General features: G+C 36.8%; 1 long non-coding RNA gene across 1 annotated transcript in view; it reads right to left on the bottom strand.

Annotated features, from left to right (window-relative positions):
- Positions 1-335: 335 nt before the first annotated feature.
- LOC109363889 overlaps positions 336-10,356 on the bottom strand; it is an 11,878-nt gene continuing 1,857 nt past the window's right edge. The window contains exons 2-4 of the long non-coding RNA XR_002109761.2: positions 10,194-10,281; positions 6,906-7,007; positions 336-5,484 (exon numbers count right to left, since the gene is read on the bottom strand). This is a non-coding gene — a long non-coding RNA (uncharacterized LOC109363889). The remainder of the gene's footprint in view (positions 5,485-6,905; positions 7,008-10,193; positions 10,282-10,356) is intronic.

Genomic DNA, 10,356 nt, shown 5'->3' with positions numbered 1-10,356 from the left:
AACAAGGGGAAATGGTTTCAAGCTTAAAGAGGATAGATTTAGGTTGGATATAAGTAAAATCTCCTCTACAGTGAGGATGGTGAGGCACTGGAATAGGTTGCCTGGAGATGTGATTGTTGCCCCATCCCTGGAGATTTTAGCCCTAGTCAACCTGATCTAGCTGTGGATGTCCCTGTTCGCTGCAAGGGAGTTAGACTAGATGACCTTTAAAGGTCCTTTCTAACTTTAAGGATTCTATGAATCTATAAGACTAACTTGATTTCCGTATAACATAACCAATGTTACAGATCTGGCAAAGGGTTATCTTCCAGCTTCTTACCTTTTTACCAACTTTTCAACAAAATAGCTGTGGTACTGGGTTGTTCCTGCCTTGCAGCCTGCTTTTGACAGCAGATAATTGGTACAATAAAGAGAATAGGAGAGCGGGAGCATAGTCACCCTACCACTGAGGTTTTCCTGGCCTCCAGCAGTTCATGATTGAGTTTGGTTTTTCTTCTTTCTTCTTACTTAATATCTAAATTTCTGTGTGTTACAACAAGTTCTTTTAGACTGTAAGTGTATGTACTGTAAGAATTTATTTCAGTATTTTAATAGGAACTGCTAACATCAGGACTTTTGTTTGGAGTCTAATTTCAGCTTGATTTTAATAATTAGTATATTCATCTGTTACTGTAGAAAGATGAAAATGTTTTTCATGGGGGAGAAAAATATGCGGAATATATGAAGATTATATATACACCAGCAATGATTGGTAAGGCTCTTGGCAGTGACATCACATCTTCCTGATGTTTGAGAGCTACAGCAATCCTTCATGTGCTGAACAGACAAATTACTGAATGAATTTTGAAACCTATCTTGGTCCCTTATGTAGTTGTAACTTGAAACTTATTTTCAAAATTGATATTTGAGGAAACTTAGGCAGGACAATTGCTTGTATATTACTCTAAAGAATTTAAAGAATCAGCTGTTTATCAAAAACAAGTATTGGTTTTATCCTTTGGAATGGGTTTTCTTTGGTTATGTCTTGTTGTGTTCAAAGTTTAAAGGTATTTTAAGTTGTCTCTAGCAGTCCAAAATACTTCAGTGATGCAAAGCCTTCAGCTTTGTTCAGTGCTTTTGTTAGAGCAGTAATATTGTAGCTTTAGATGCTATGAATGTTGTTAACATTTTAACTATAAAACCTGTTTTTCTTGAGTTCTATTAGTAAAAGAAAACTGTCTACAAATGTGGCATACAAGATGACATACTGTGAATAATTAACATAGTCCAAGGGTGAGAATGTATGCTTAGGTTGAGTTTTCTACAAACATGATCTCAATGGGTTGGTTTGATGTATAATATTCTAAGAGGATAACTTGGAAAATAGTGCATTTCTTGAACTGCTCTCCCCACTTCAAGCTGAATGCAATGTGAGAGTTATTAAATGTCACAGTATACTTGGGAATCTTTTTAAAAAATATATTTAACTTGCATTAGTTTATATATTGCATCTTAAAGTCTGTACAATTACAATAGGCTCTTAAACTTTACTTGCTTGTTTACTTACAGAAGTATATGCAAAAAAATAAATATGAGAAGTTAAATTCATGAATGTAATCCTGATATAAAGCTATTTTGTTCTGAGATCCTCGCTTTTCCTAGATTCTACTTGTTATATGTTGTTTCTTGTATTGCTTTCTAGACACTTATAAATCTGAAGCTTAATTTCTCTCTGACTGATGCAGGTAGAAGAGCAATTCTTTTGCTTTCTTAGTATCTCTCTAATATCTCTTAATATCTCTTAATATCTCTCTAGATGTGCTTTCTCTATTGCTGTGCTGCTTTCATGTATTCTTAGCCTTCTTGAGCAGCGTGAGTGAAAATAAGCTTAGTACTTCGATTTTCTCTTTTTGTGATCTGGACTTTTGCATTCAAACTAGAGTGCTTTATGTATTGTTCACCTATGGAAAATATAGGAAACAACCTAAGTAAATTTGTGCTTACATCCTGCTAGAATCACTGCTTTTGGTCAACTCTACTTTTATGGGAATGTTCTCAGTTGTTAAACCTAAGGCTTGTAATAAATTGCTGTTTTTATTTAATTTAAAGTTTTTGGTGGTAATTTAGCAACACTTGCATGTCACTTTATACCAGAGCAAAGCATATGGCACCTTGCAAATTCAAGTAATAGTTTTATCTTCGTTCATAGAGTGAGTCTGTATTTCTTTGTTTTCAACACAGTAGTATGTGCGTAATGTTCAGATGTAGAGATGATTCTCTGTAATTTTTTTTCCTTTAGATTGAAGGTATATTTCAGTATTACTGTGTTTTGTTTTTTGGAAGTTATAGGCTGAAAGTGTACCATCCATACACTAGCTTGTTGTTTTAATTCTGGCAAAGTTTGGTTCTCGTTGTGTCCATATCAATAATTCAGAAGTTATCTCTTTCCTTTCTTATATAGTTGTCATTTCTTCCATTGTTCTCAGAACTTCTTGTTTTTTCTTCTGTATAGTTTCCACATGTTGAATTAGGTGTAAATTAAAAATATTTCGTATTATTAGAATGGTTTACAATGGATGGATATAATTTCTCTTTTTTTTTTGATTTATGGACAAAAAGCATTTTAGTAGATTGTCATCTAGACTTGCATGGCACCACTAAGTAACAGATTCCTAATAATTCATTGCTTTAATAACTGATAACTCATGGTTATTTCAGTGGAAACAAAGAACAGTGTATTAATGTTCGTAGATATTTCCTTCATTTTGACAGCATGTTCATCAACAAGCCACTAAAAGCAACCTTGCAGCATTTGACTGTGTAGCAGTTAGTCTTAGAAAAAAAAAATACTGTACTAAACATAGAGGTGCAAGTTAAACAAGGTCATAGAATCATTTAGGGTTGGAAAAGATTGCGAAGATCACTCCCTTAGTATGAGGAAGGTATCTCCTGTGACATTGTTCTTACACAATTACTAAATGCTTCTGTTAAGTACAATTTCCTTCTCTAAGAAAAGTATTTAGCCAAATTTAGTCTCTTATCTCACTTCTTTTCACTTTGATCCTAGTATGTGTGATAGCAGCCATAGTGCAGTCTTTCACTTGAGTTTACTTGGTGTTATGTGTCGTGTTTTGTGTTCAGCCACTGACATAGCATCTCAGAACTAATGTGTATGTAAGCATACACTCTTCAGTTTAACTCATGCCTAACTTCAGAGTTACTGAATTATTTGTATGCTAAAACCTACTATTCTTGTTTGCTTGTTATTGACATATACATAACAGAATAGTAAATTGACATGTAGCTAGTGCATGTTGGTCAGCAATATCTGCCAGGGGAGAGAGGGAGGGAGTCGTCACTCCTGGTAACATAGCTGTTGCTGGTCTTGTTTCATTTCTGCATTGGATGGAACGTTGTTTTGTGTAGCTGGAGCTCTGTGGTGATGTTATTTACTCTCAAGAGAATGAGATCTGTCTGAATGCATTGCGTTTTCTCACTGAGGGGAAAAAAACTGTTACAGTCCTGAAGGGATGAAAAAAATGAGTCAGATGCTAAAAGACCACAGGAGTTTAAGAACAAACAGTAAAAAAACAACTTTGAAGACTTCTGATGTATATACATCTGTGAATTACTTTAAGGTGTAGAGTGGCTGAAGTGTTGAGGCTAGGGTTTTTAAAATATCAAGTATTGCTGTGGGCTAAAGACGATATGTACTGGACTTCATGCTGCACTGTTATTCAGTGCAAACAGCTATGGATTAAGAACTGTGTGCTTGGTGTGAGAATACCCACAACACTGAGATCTGCTACTTCCATAAAGGAAAAATGGATACGTAGAAAACCAGACATTAATGTTCATAAAGCTAAGCTGTAGCAAAACACAGATGGCCTGGCTTGGAAGTTTTGTATATATCAACAAGTTTTTTAGATTTGAGACAATGGCTTTCCATATGTTGATCAGAACAACTTGGCAAGTGTAGGAGCCCAGGTGAAAATACAGTGCCTGACTTATATCTAATGAGTCACTTCAGCTGAAAGGGGTATGTCTTTGTTCCACCACTGTCTGTGAGTGTCTTGGTGTCTGAGACTTGTGTAGCTTGTTGCATGACTTCAGGACTGGATCCAGTAACCCAGCAAAAAAACAATGCAACCAAAAGAATGAGAAGTAGACTGCAGTTAGTTAAGCAGAAGCATTTTTATGTGAAGCTGGCAAATGCCAGAGTAGTGTAAAGGATAAGGTGTATTATATAGTGGGACAGGGCAGGAGGAAAGAAGTAAGGGAAGGAGTTGTGCATTCTGTGCCTGAGAGGAGCTTTGATCGGCTCAGTCATTTTGCACAACTCCACCCTCAGAATCACCATGGGAAAGAATGTGAAGATATGTTGTTGTTGTTGTTGTGGGCTGACTCACAATGAGTCAGCATCTCAGTGATAAATGAGGTAAAGCCAGGAAATAATAGACTGCTGTGTGGGTCTTAAAAGTTTATAGCTTCTCTTCATCTTTTCCAGATAAAAAAGCAGGAGATACTGAAGGAGTAAGGAGAAAGGGTGCATTAATCAAATCTAAGAAATGTCTGCCGCAGTGGTCTGATAAGAGATATTAAACAAACAAACAAAAAAACCCTGTCCTTGCTGACCCCAACATGTACTGTTAAGCTTGATAATGAAGTATAAAGGCCAGGATATTTATTCTCTGGAGGTCATTCTCAGGCTGCGTGTCATGGGGCTTTTTTGTGTGTCAGGGCTAAACTGTGTTCTTTAGGGTTGTTGAATGATGCTTTTTGGTAATAAGGTGTGCAGTGTTGAGTCTGATCTTTGATAAATAGAAAGTACTGTTGCTTGTTTGAGAGAATCCAAAGTACTTTTTGTCTGTTTTCAAGTCCCATTAGAGTAAGGGACAAAACAGCAAAAAACTGTATCTCCACTGATAAAATCACATTATTTTGTTTAAATTTATGTCTACAATGGGTCTACCTATCTTCCTGTTGGTGTTATTTTTAAGTAAAAAACTTGTTGGAATATCTGAATGTACTTCCTACTTCTGGAAATGTATCATCTATTTCAAAGAACATGAAAAAATGGATGAATATCTCTTGAGTTTAAAACATCACATTCTTAGAAAACAAAACGGAAACAATTCTTCCCAAGTTTAAAGCAAGACTTCAGTGGATAAGTTTGACCCAAAATAATTCTGTAACTTTAGTTCATTCTGATGGAGTGTGTTTTTAAGGTGTGTTTATTTCTTTACTGTCTTGGTTTTTGTGGTGTTCTTCTTTTTCCTCCAGTGCTTTGGCTGTTGATATCGTCAAACTGTGAGCAAGATAACTTGCTGTATTAGTACGATCAACTTGATAGTACGAATGCCTGTTGTATTCTCACAATGTTGCAGATCTGTTGCTAGGGTCCCTATCTTGCTTCAAAGTATTTGTATGCTAGTGCTGTGTTCTGGGAAACACTTGGCTGCTCTGCTAAGCACTGCAGAAATGGTTTCCATCAAACCTTCCTGTCTGTAGGAGTTAAGCCATTTCAGAAAGAGAACGATATTAGAAAAGATACTTTAACTGCTCTTTTTCATATGTGTATAGAATAAAATAATTTTGCACATTTAAACTGGGCAGCTATTCTATAGGGGTATGTCATTGCTAGAGAGTTGTTATAATTGGACATGATGACATAATCATGTCCTAGCTTCTTCATTTCCACATTGTCTACTGTTTTGCAGGGCACATGTTACTTGGTTCCAAGTTTTGCCCACAACATCAGGCAACCAAGTAGAAATGTTTATTCCCAGTGGTACACCAGAAATTTACTAGGTGGTCTCATGTCTTTTCTGACCATATGGTAAGTTTAATTTTGGAGGTTTACTTTCCATGTCTAATCATCTGCATTTTCAAAATTTAAAATTACAGACAAGTTTCTACTAATTTAGGAAAGCTATTGTTTCTGCTTATTCTTCATAGAATGTTCTGGAGAGCTCAGAGACTGCTCTTTCTGATCTTTCCTGTGGCATAAATGGGGTTATGTTACAGGTCCAAACCCATGACAGGCCAAGAAGTGGAAATCAGCTAAACTATTTTCAAAGAAATCAACTTATGAAGAAGTTGTTTTCCTCTTTTGTGTTCCCTTGAAGTTAGGGGTTATGATATGAACTATTTGTACTGCTATAACTGTTCCAACCTGCTTATCTTTGACGTTTCTCTGTAAGACTTGATTTGTTGCAAGCAGCTGAAACTCAGTTAAGTTTCTGGAAAAGCAAGCTGTACAGAAGAATCCTATACTTGGAACAGACAGACTAAAAGTTTTTTTCTCTAATTGCTATGATTTTATTAAAGATTTTGCTGTCCCTCTTACAGAGAAGGAAAGGAGGGTCTGAACAGATACACAGAAGTATTCCAGTTGAAATATAAAGCTTATTGCTTAATTTCAATATGCATGATATTTGGAAAGGGAGGGTGGCTGTTCCTGACAGCTAACTGTGTGTTGCTGGTTTGTGGAAGAGGGTATTTTGTATAAAGCTGGTGATGCTTGAGGTTGATCCCCATCTAAGGAGCCTGTCATCTCAAAATCAAGCTGACCCTTTGTCTAAAAAATAAAAATAATGAAAAAAAAATCCTGATTTCGGGGTGCGATAGAACTTAAGTCATTGCTGTCGGTGTAGTTGAACCAATTGATTCATCTTACTCTAGAGAGAACATCTTGCAGCTATTTGAGTTAATATTTTTAGGATACAGTGGCTGATAGATGAGGTCTCTGTGGACTTCAATAGAGCTGTAACATCTAGAACAGGGTTACATACCAGAATCAAGGAGCTGTCATGTAGTCATCTGTCTTTTAAATAAATTCTGCCTAGTATTCCTGAAACCTCTTTGCTATTATGTTCCAAATACATCCTTCAGATTACTAGTTATGTCTGCTTCTTTAAACTTACCGATCATAAACTGGAGAAGATGGTAAAAAAATTCAGCTTGCTGTGTAGGCAGGTAGTGAGAAGGTGCTTTCTTCCATATCTGCTTTTGGTTTCCTTTAGATACTGAAAAATATACAAATATGCTTGCAGAGTGAATGGGGAAGTATGAGAGTTTTATTAACAAACCACAACTTTAGTTGTAGCTGCCTATGCTGCGGTAGGAAGCAAGTTTCTTTCACTGGAAATTAGCACTGGGCACAACAAACACAGCTTTCCAGATGTTCAGTGTTTGGAGTCCTCTCAAAGCTTTTTCTTAAGAATGTTTTTTTTTTCTTTTTTTGGCAACAGTAGATTTCAGTTGTTCATGTATGTAGTCTATTCTTTGTATTTTATTTCAAACTATGGTGGTGTTGACAACATTGTAGTGCTTGGTATCACAAAATACAGTGTCTAATCAAAGACTCCACAACAATCTTGCAAATTTTGCAAGATTGCAAATCAAGAAAATTGTTGAAAACTGTTCTAACTGGGTTCTGCTGAATACAAAGCTTACTGAGTTTGACATAGTAGATTTGTGTGTGTCTCTGTGACAGGCCTGTTCTGTGCTTTTTGTCCTACTGTGTGTATCCCCAGTCTTATTCCCAAAGACAGGAAAATATCATGTCTTCTCCCATGTTTGGTAGTCTACTCTACTACTCTGTTTCTCAGCAAAATATAGGACCAACAACTGGTGTCTGAATCCTGTTAATATGGAGAGCAGAAAAGTCTTGTCTTCCAAAAATCCCATTGACTCTATTTGGAGAGGGGGAGAAAATAAAGTCATGTGGTGAGGTAATAAAGTGTTGTCTTTTTACGTCAGTCTGTGAGTTTACTATTTGTCTTTAAAAATACAGAGGGAGTAACAATTAGTTAAGAGATGCTAAACTGGAGTTTGAGTCATTAAATAAATATTTTTGTAAACCTAAGATGTTGATTAAAATCTGCTGTGAAGAGGAGCAAGACTCCTATTATAGGCTTTATCACTTATTTTGAAAAACTTGGGTGTACCTGTCTTTGATCCTAGGCATAAATCCATCTGCTGCTTGAAGGAAAATGATCTGCATGTTTAGTTAGGAGGAGGAAAATACCATGCTTTGGAAACTGCATGTTGGATGCATGTTTAGATTAGATTTTTTTTTAATTGTCTACTAATAACATGTCTTTTTTTCAGAACCCTGTGATAACATGAGAGAGATTCTTCAGAATGTGGCCAAGTTACAAGGCGTATCAAATATGAGGAAACTAGGCCACTTGAACAATTTTACTAAGGTAGGTACTCATATGATGTCAGAGCAAGTGGTGAAATGGACAAAACACTTTGCATGTACTCTTTCAGATGTCTGTAAAATTCATCAAACAGTATAATAAAATAGTGCGTGAAAGTTTACAAGATTTGTGAGTGGGAAGGAATAAACAAAGACAAGCAAACAAATGAATACAAAGTAATGCTGAAATTTGTGCCTGCTGACTGACTTTGTAGTATTGTAATGCTTAGGAATCTGAATTGTCTCCTAATTCAGGGATTAAGTTGCTCGGATAGAGCTAAAGGATTGGTTCATGCTTCACAGGATTGAATAAAATATCTGAAATGTATGACTCTCTGGATGTTAACTGGCAAAGCATAGTGAGTGGGAGGGTTGTATTAGGGAGCATGATAGGGAGTGGCTTGAGCAGTATTAACAGTGTGAAAGCTGTCAACTTCCATTGTTGATAATGAAAAAGATTTAAAGGATCAATTTCACTAAGTGATCTATATTGCTGATTTTTTTTAGGTGTTTTTTTTTTTCTAAATTGAAAGTTCCTGATCATGGGAATATAAAAGATCTTTGTTTGAAAGTTTGATAAGTATGTTGGGAGATGGCAGGATTCAGTAGTTAATAACTGCAGAAGGAGATGATAGAGTGAGGAAAGAGACTGTGAAAGAGTCAGAATGAGAGCAAGTGTGATTACTTTTTTTTTTTTTTGATCGAAGAACAGCTTGCGTAAGTGGGCAGAGAAGACTGGGAGGTGAGGAGTGAGTTGGGAAAAAGATGTCTGCTGTAGGATAATGAATAGTTATGGCTTAATAGGTATTCCAGATATCAAGGCAAGAGAGAAATGTATTGCTTTAAGTGGGATAGGCAGCAATGGTGCTACAGTGTTTGTGTTACCTGAGCAAATGTACTGACACACAGGACTTGGTACACCCTTCTGGTAGTGTCACATTTAAGGCTGCATTCTTGGAGATGAAACCTATGTCTCAGCCACACAAGATGGATTCCGCAATTGGCAGTAACCAGGAAAGGAAATGGTAGTAGAGAATTTGTGGGAAAGCAAAGTTTAAATTATCATTGTTTCATGTGATAACATTAAGACAGCCAGGAGGCTACTTAACAGTTTTGAGGTGCTCAAGAATGAAAGATCAGGGGTAAATTTGGAGCCAATTGATATGAGAAGGACAAACATTTATCATAATCTTTCAAGTGGGCATGTTTCTTGGCTGTTGAAAGCACTCCTTATAAATTCTACAACACTCCAGTGATAGCATGAGATACATTTGGCAGGAGCGTGAGTGCTGTGAACAAACTTAAGATAGCAAGTAAACTTGTCTTTTAGTGTTCTAATAACAAAGCTTTAAGTACTTCATCGAGTTGCTTCAGAGTAAATGAAAATGCATATCATTTGCTGAGAAACTGCTTATTCACAGTAAAATCTTTTTGTCATTTTTTTAAATGGCATCTGCATCCACTAACTGACAATTGCTGCTACTGTTACTGAGATTCCAAACTAGGTCAAGAAAGCCACTGTTAAACTGCAGTAAAAGGCTCATGTGTGGCCAGTGAGGACTGAGGCAAAGAACTCATTCAGTACCTTAGCCTTCTCTTCATCCACTGAAGCCAGCTCTCCTTTTACATTTACCAAAGGACTTACATTCCCTTTGGCCTGTCTCTTCTGGCCACTGTACCTGTAGAATGTCTTCCTATTGTTTTTCACCCACCATGTTTCCATGGTAGCAACAAGGTCATAAATTTCCAAGTGCATCGTGGTTTCCAATTTGTCCTGCTTATTTCCCAGGCTGTGTGCATTGGTATAAAGGCACTTCAGCTGGGTTTTCCATCTCACCGCCTTTACAGAGGATCTAGGATCCCCTAGAACAGCAGCATCCTCAGCATCCCCCTGCCCTAGTCCATCCCTTTATACTCCACATTTTTTGCCCATCAAGCTTGGTATGAGCCCTCAAATGACCCACTCAACCCCAGCAGCCCTCATTTTGTCCCCTTCCCCCTTCACCTTTCAGTGAGTGCTGCCAGTTCCTTGGCTAAGATCCTATTACTCCTTGGAGACAGGCTACTTCCATCTGCATCCACTATGCCAGGTGCTGAGTAAATTGATGTGTGGTCAAAAAAAAAAAAAAACCAAAAAAAACAAAAAAAACAATTCCTGTGTTTGCGCC

This window comes from Meleagris gallopavo, chromosome Z (assembly GCF_000146605.3).
Source record: "Meleagris gallopavo isolate NT-WF06-2002-E0010 breed Aviagen turkey brand Nicholas breeding stock chromosome Z, Turkey_5.1, whole genome shotgun sequence".
NCBI classification, from domain to species: Eukaryota; Metazoa; Chordata; class Aves; order Galliformes; family Phasianidae; genus Meleagris; species Meleagris gallopavo.
Note: the sequence above shows the minus strand (reverse complement) of the source record. Positions and strands in the feature narration are given on the sequence as shown.